The following is an 8,143-nucleotide window of genomic DNA, read 5'->3' on the forward strand; positions in this document are numbered from 1 at the left end:
TGTCAGCAAGGCAGCAGGATTGCAAGGGCTGCTGACCCGGTAGCTGCTACCCAACCACTTCTAAAAGGTGTAAAGGGGAAAAAAAGATTTCATATTAGATAAAGACATATCCCTGCCCGGGTAAATCTTGTAAAACTTCAAATGAATTGTTGCGTTCCCATGCTTGTAAGGGCACATTTTAATGCCCTTTAATTGCCAGCTCTTAATTAATTGTTCCCAGAACTCTTTGAAGACATTGGATGCTATATATATATTCTCTTACTAACACCCAAGTGAGGCCCCTCTCTCAAAAAAAAACTAATGTAGAGATAATACGCAGGTGTTAAGATTTATGTTTTGAAAACCCTTTGACGGTCCGAAAGGGTAGGAATAATGAAGGCGTCTGGGTTATGAAACATCATTATAGTGAGCAATAATAGCATCAATAAATCAATGGGCCACATAAGTTTCTTTAAACCAGTCTTCAGTTTTGACTTATAATAATAAATGGAGTTTCAGAATTTACATTTAATATCAGTTCCCAAGGCCGTTTCTCAGCTGCAAGGCTCTCCACGTATTGGTTAAAGCAAGAGCAAAAAATACTAAATATAAATATGAAATTCACATTTAAAAGTTTAAAACAGTGTTTCCCTAACTTGGGTCTCCAGCTGTTTTGGGACTACAACCCCCAACATCCCTGACCACTTGGTCATGCTAACTAGGGATGATGGGAGTTGTAGTCCAACAACAGTTTGAGACCCAAGTTTGGGAAACACGGGAATCAATAAATTAGAAACACAGGTGTTCAGCATCTTGATATAATTTTGACAGCTCGTTACTAACTCAACTGAAAAGGAAGTTAAATTGTCCCACCAGACATATATGATTACACAAGGATTTTCAATGGTTTTATGCTGGTTTCTTAGTTTTAGGTTGTATTTTTGTTTTGATATTGGTTTGTTTGTTTGTTTCGGTAGACTGTATACTGCTTTGAGATTTAGAAATAATATTTCTAAAATGAAATATTATGTATCGTTTAATAAATACATACATATTTTTTATTTAAATTTATATACTGCTTAACAGCAATCATTTCTGAGTGGTTTACAGAGAACAGACTAGATCAGGCAAAGGCAAACTCGGCCCTCCAGATGTTTTGGGACTACAACTCCCATCATCCCTAGCTAGGGTTGCCAGACTCAATAGAGGACAGGACTTCTGTGCCTTTAATTGCCCTGTTCTCTTTTGAGTCTGGAAACCTTAAAGAGAAACCAGCAGGCCTTTTGTTTAATTTCCAAGCAAAGGGTCTGCTGGTTTCTCTTTAATGTTTCCAGACCCAAAAGAGAGCAGGGCAATTAAAGGCACAGAAGTCCTGTCCTCTATTGAGTCTGGTAACCCTACCCTAGCTAACAGGACCAGTGGTCAGGGCATGGCTGCCAAGTTTTCCCTTTTCTCACGAGGAAGCCTATTCAGCATAAGGGAAAATCCCTTTAAAAAAGGGATAACTTGGCAGCTATGGGTCAGGGATGATAGGAATTGTAGCCCCAAAACATCTGGAGGGATGAGTTTGCCTATGCCTGGAATAGATAAATAAAGTGAAATGTTCTTTTCACTGATACTTCTAATTTCCACTCGATGGAACAACAGAAATAGGGAACCTCTGATCTTCTGGGTGCTGGTAACTACATCTCCCATTATCCTTTGCTATCCTTGCTGGGGCTGATGGGAGTTGTAGTCCCTCAACATCTAGCAGGGGTTCAGTTCCTGGAGTAGATAATCAGATGGGACCCTTCTTACGGCTCTCTTTTGCTCCCTATCCTGCATGAATAACATTCACCTAATTCACAAGATGTGAAAGAGAGGATGACGCCTTAATGGGGTGGGCAGGGCCGGCCCAAGATATTTTGGCACCTGAGGCAAATCACAAAATGGCATCTCCCAAGGAAAAAGGGGTGAGCGAAGATCTACATCGGGGACAAGGTGGGGAGTATCAAATCAACCTTACCCAACAGGTGAAGGGGGAATCAGTTGTCGGGGCGCACGCTCTGAAGCAAGCTGGGTGGGCGCAGAGCCCAGTGGACCCCCAGAGGGCAACCCTTGCCATTTCTTCCCTAGACGCAGGATGAAGTGGTGTAGTGTACGGGGGCCACGGGGGGTGGGGGGTTGCCCCAGGTGCTGATTTATTAAGGGCGCAACCCACGCTACACCACTGGGCCACAGCAGTCCCAAAGGTGCCGCGAGACTGGCAGGTGCAGGGTGAGGGGCTGCCCTCTGGAGGGGCTCCAGTTGGGCAGTTGGAGCCCACGTCCAGCACCACTTAGGAAAGCAGGCATCTAGGACGGGGACCCACCTTCTCCACGGTGCTAGCCCCTTCTCCACGGTGATGCCACCCACTTTTGTGCCTTGGCCCGGGCACTGGGAACCCATGCTACACCACTGGTGGAAGGAGCTCAGCAGTGCCTCATATTCACTGAGAGGCCACTGTAGACTCAGAGGTGGCTATGACTGCCAAGGAGATGCCAGATCTGGCCCCCAAGGAATTTGCCGCAGCTGTTGCGGTTACCGCGGCGCTGGCTACGGCGATGATGCATTCCTTGGAGGTCAGATCTGCTGCTCCTGTGGATCCTGCCACCTGAGGTGGTCACGTCACCTTACCTCATGAGTGGGCCGGCCCTGGGGGTGGGGACCGCATGCTGTTGTGAGGTGTGTACCCTATGGCTGCAGATTTCCCCCAAACAGAGGCTGTTGCATAATCCAGCTGCAATATTCCTTGGTGGTTTTAGAAACGAGATACCGGCTAATAACTGAGCGAGTAATTGACTTGCAGCTGGCTAATTAGCACTTTTGAAAAAAACAGGGCGGGGCAGGGCGGCAACAGCTGTGGGCACATCAGATTGGGAATGATCTTTTCGGTTCTTACGCTGCTCTTTTTTATAGTTTTAAGCTATTTGTTATGGTGTTCTATTTATTATTGTTGGATTCATAATTATTCCCTTGCCCTTAATTTATGTAAGCTGCCTTAAATTTGTTTCTAGAAAGATGGGAGATACACACACACACACCTCTTAAATTATTACATTACACTGTGCATGTGCAGTGGTGCCTCGCTTAACGAATGCCCTGCTTAACGAAATTTCCGCTTAACAAAAGGATTTTTCGAGCGGAGGTTGCCTCGCTAGACGAATGCGTTTTACGAAAAATTCGTCTAGCGAATCGCGGTTTCCCATAGGAATGCATTGAAATTCAATTAATGCCTTCCTATGGGCAAAAAAAATCCAAAAAAATTCAGTGCATTCCTATGGGATTCGCTAGACGAATTTTTCGCTATAAGAAAAGACCCGTGGAACGAATTAATTTCGTCTAGCGAGGCACCACTGTACATTGCTTTTGGCTTTGGAAAATCTACTTGTGGACAAGGAATGTTTCATGCTGTGTGGGTCCTGTTGTCCCTGCCCCCAGATTTCTGGAAACTCGCTTACCCAGATCCAATTTTTTTGCTTTTGAGTCTCCCCAGGATTCGGTTTCGTGGGGACAAATCCAAGACAACATCTTGGTTTAAGAAATCTGACTTTGCCCTCATCCACACTTCTTATTTCTATATACAGGTTTTTCTTTTTCTTTTTCCATTTCCCCCCACCACTTTCCCTGGGAAAACCCGTCGAATGAGAGCAAACATCAGATTCACATTTGTTCATATTCAGTGGTAAACAGTGGGTTTTCCTGGGGAAAGCGGTAGGGCAAAATGGAAAATCTCTTAGACCCAGGCTCAGAAATCATGGGACAAACAAAAGAAAACATAGGACGAACAGATATGTGGATGAGTCTCTTTTTCCTGGGAGAAAATAGAATCCCTCTTTAATAGCTCTGGTCCACTGGCAGCGCCTCTTTTTTCTCTTAGCTTGGGAACCCTAAACTGCTTAAAACTCTCATTAAATAATCATCGTCCTTCCTTCTTAATAATGAAGTTTTCCTGTCGTTCCTGTAAAACTGCAACTACATGACATGCAAGGACAGATTTGGGTTTGATGAGGCCCTAAGATCAAACGTGGGTGGCACTGTGGTCTAAACCATTGAGCCTAGGGCTTGCCGATCAGAAGGTCGGCAGTTCGAAACCCTGCGATGGGGCGAAAGCACGTCAAAGCACAAGTAGATAAATAGGTACCACTCCGGTGGGAAGGTCAATGGCATTTCTGTGCGCTGCTCTGGTTTCGTCAGAAGCTGCTTAGTCCCGCTGGCCACGACCCGGGAAAACTGTCTGCAGACAAACATCGGCTCCCTCGGCCAGTAAAGAGAGATGAGCGCTGCAACCCCAGAGTCGTTCGCAACTGGACTTAATTGTCAGGGGTCCTTTACCTTTACCTTTTTAAGCTCCTGAAGGTAATGGGGCCCTTTATATGTCCACCTGTCCTTTGTCGACAACAAATTGTCACTAGTTTTTTGTTTTGGTTGAATATATGCTTTGTGGTAATTTATGGACCTAATAGGTATCTAAAGCCATTTGCACATAACAAAATATGTATTTTATCAAAGTAATTGTTGAAATGAAATACAATTAAGAAGAAGTATATTAATAGTGAAATAATGATTAAGCTCTAACGTAAAATGATTTTTTATTCATAACAAATTTAATAATGCAAACGCATTGGCATTTGCCAATAACAAAAGTTCCTTTAGAAACACAATTTACAAAATAAATTTTTTCTTCTTCCAGCAGCACCTTAGAGACCAACTAAGTTGTCATTGACTACACCAGACCAACACGACTACCTACCTGTAGCTACAATTTACAAAGTTTGAGAGCCAAGGTATCACTGTATGTATATAGAAATGAGCAAACCAGTGCTATTTTAGCGAGCAAGCTAGCAGGCCCATTACTTACATCAGTGTTTCTCAACCAGTGTGCCTCCAGATGTGTTGGGACTACAACTCCCATCATCCCTAGCTAGCAAGACCAGTGGTCAGGAATGATGGGAGTTGTAGTCCCAAAACATCTGGAGGCACACTGGTTGAGAAACACTGACTTACATCATAGGAGCCTACACAACACAAAACACTGTTGCTGTATGTAGGTTTTATTTTATTTGTTTTTTATCTTATATTTTGGAAATGTATATCCAGTTTGGGGGCCCCAAGAGAGTGGGACCCTAAGCTATAGCTTCTTTAGCTTATACGTAAATCCGTCACTGATGACATGTGTATTTGTACATTCATAACTGCTGGAAATACATGCTTGTCTGCTCGTGATCCCAACACAGTTGTTCAGGAGCCCCCGAGCCTTAAGAGGGAAGTTCCTATTAAGATAAGCACAATAAATTGCTTCTTGGGTGTCTCTGCATATTGGAACAGCTTGTATTATTGGCATAGAGTAACCACAACATCTATGTGTTACTGTTTTCACTTGGCTGGCATTTTCCCTTTCAGAAAAGGTGTGTGCTTCGTGCCCGAAAACAAGTTTCTATTTATAGAATTATAGTCTCTCTCTCTTTTGCTTCCAAGAAAACAAGCCAAACTTCCCAACACATGAAAGGTAAAAATAGGACACTCATGTTCACACCAGAACTATGAGTGCCAGAATCTTAGTATCTTGTTTCCAACTCATCTCTCTCTCTCTCTCTCTCTCTCTCTCTCTCTCTCTCTCTCTCTCTCTCTCTCTCTCTCTCTCTCTCTCCTGCTATATAGGTATATTGTATAATATAATATTTGCAAAGTCTGCACTGTTTTAAAAGCAAACAGTTTCATCTCTGATGAAAATAGAGATGCCCTATTCCATTATTATTATTATTCCCCAACCATCTGACTGGGTTGCCCCAGCCACTCTGCAAAGTTCCCAACATATATAAAAACATAACAAAACATGAAACATTATAAAACTTCCCTATACAGGGCTGCCTTCAGACATCTTCTAACGGTTGTATACGGAGCAATGGATTCAAACTACAAGAAAGATGATTCCACCTAAACATTAGGAAGAACTTCCTGACAGGAAGAGCTGTTCGGCAGTGGAATTTGCTACCAAGGAGTGTGGTGGAGTCTCCTTCTTTGGAGGTCTTTAAGCAGAGGCTTGACAGGCATATGTCAAGAATGCTTTGATGGTGTTTCCTGCTTGGCAGGGGGTTGGACTGGATGGCCCTTGTGGTCTCTTCCAACTCTATGATTCTATTCTATAATCTCCTTGGTTCAGGGGTCACATAACCCCATACCATCCAAAAAATTTCTGATGAAAATAGGGACGTCCAAAGGAAAAAACGAAGGGATGCAGGTGGTGCTGTGGTCTAAACCACAGAGCCTAGGGCTTGTCGATCAGAAGGTCGGAGGTTCGAACCCCCACGATGGGGTGAGCTCCTGTTGCTCGGTCCCTGCTCCTGCCAACCTAGCAGTTCGAAAGCACGTCAAAGTGCAAGTAGATAAATAGGGACCGCTCCGACGGGAAAGGAAATGGTGTTTCTGTGCGCTTCTCTGGTTTGCCACAAGTGGCTTTGACATGCTGGCCACATGACCCGGAAGCTGTCTGCGGACAAACGCCGTCTCCCTCGGCATATAGAGCGAGATGAGCGCCACAACTCCAGAGTCGTCCGCGACTGGACCTAATGATCAGGGGTACCTTTACCTTAAGGAAAAACGAGACATTCTGGGTTCAAATCAGAAACTAGGATGGCTTCTGTAAATCCGAGGCTTTCTCTGGAAAATAGAGACACTTGGAGGGCCTGAAGGTGATATTTGCAGTGTTTCAATACATTCTAGAAATGTTTACATATTTGCAAACTGCCCTAAGACCTAAATGGTGGGAGAACAGGATACAAATATGTTACACACAGAGAGAGATGTCCTTAGCATTCATGTCACAGCAATAACTCAGACGTGTACTAAATTTAAGAGGCACTCTGAGACTGACAGTACAACCCAAACCTGAAGTAAGGCCTGTTGAATTCATTGAGGATTACTGCCAGGTAAAGATTGCAGCCTGCATGTCTAGCCACCCCAAGGTGAACTACATCTTAATGTACGGTGGAAATGTACTTGGAAAAATGCCTTCCATCTTTGAAACCGGATTCACAATATACCATATTTTTCCATGTATAAGATGCCCCTATGTATAAGATGACCTCTATTTTTTGAGCCCAAAATTAAGAAATAAATATTTTAAACATTTCGTTTTGAACTTTAAAAAAATGGGAAAAAATATTGTCTTATACACAGAAAAATACAGATTATGTATATTGTATGAAAAATTACAATATGCCATCTATGAAAATATTTTTATATGCTTCTTAATGCTGAAAGCAGTCACTACAGTATAACACAATGACTTGAGAACCTCACTTCAAAGGTACTTCATATAGACATCAGTTTTGTGTGGATACATGTTTGGACATCTGGAGGACTTATATTAATTTATATGTTTCATTTAAGATCGGTGTACTGGTGATCACTGTATCTGCAGTCTACTGTTATTATTAATATTATTTGTGTATATTTATATTTGTTTCTCTTTACTATTTTCTCTCTTTTTCATTTTTATTTCATTCTTTTTCTCTTCCCCCTTTCTTGTTAAATGTGCAAATAAATTTTATGACAACAACAACAAACTAGATTGTCTTACTGGTCCAGGCAGTAATACCATGTTCTGACACGTAGCCAGTATTGGGAAATTTAAAAACCAGCAAGCTTGAGAAGTGTCCTGATCAAATGAACTTGAGACATTTTGGTGCCTGAAGTGAAAAACCCAAATGGCACCAAATAATAATAATAATAATAATAATAATAATAATAATAATAATAATAATTTATTATATATATATACCCCACCCATCTGGCTGGGTCTCCCCAGCCACTCTGGGCTGCTTCCAACAGAAAAATGAAATAAAATAATCTATTAAACATTAAAGCCTCCCTAAACAGGGCTGCCTTCAGATGTCTTCTAAAAACCTGGGAGCTGTTTTTCTCTTTGACATTTGATGGGAGGGCGTTCCACAAGGCGGGCGCCACCACCGAGAAGGCCCTCTGCCTGGTTCCCTGCAACTTGGCTTCTCGCAACGAGAAACCGCCAGAAGGCCTTGGCACTGGACCTCAGTGTCTGGGCAGAATGATGGGGGTAGAGACGCTTTTTCAGGTATACTGGACCGAGGCCATTTAGGGCTTTAAAGGTCAGCACCAACACTTTGAA

The sequence above is a fragment of the Zootoca vivipara genome, chromosome 13 (assembly GCF_963506605.1).
Source record: "Zootoca vivipara chromosome 13, rZooViv1.1, whole genome shotgun sequence".
Taxonomy (NCBI): Eukaryota; Metazoa; Chordata; class Lepidosauria; order Squamata; family Lacertidae; genus Zootoca; species Zootoca vivipara.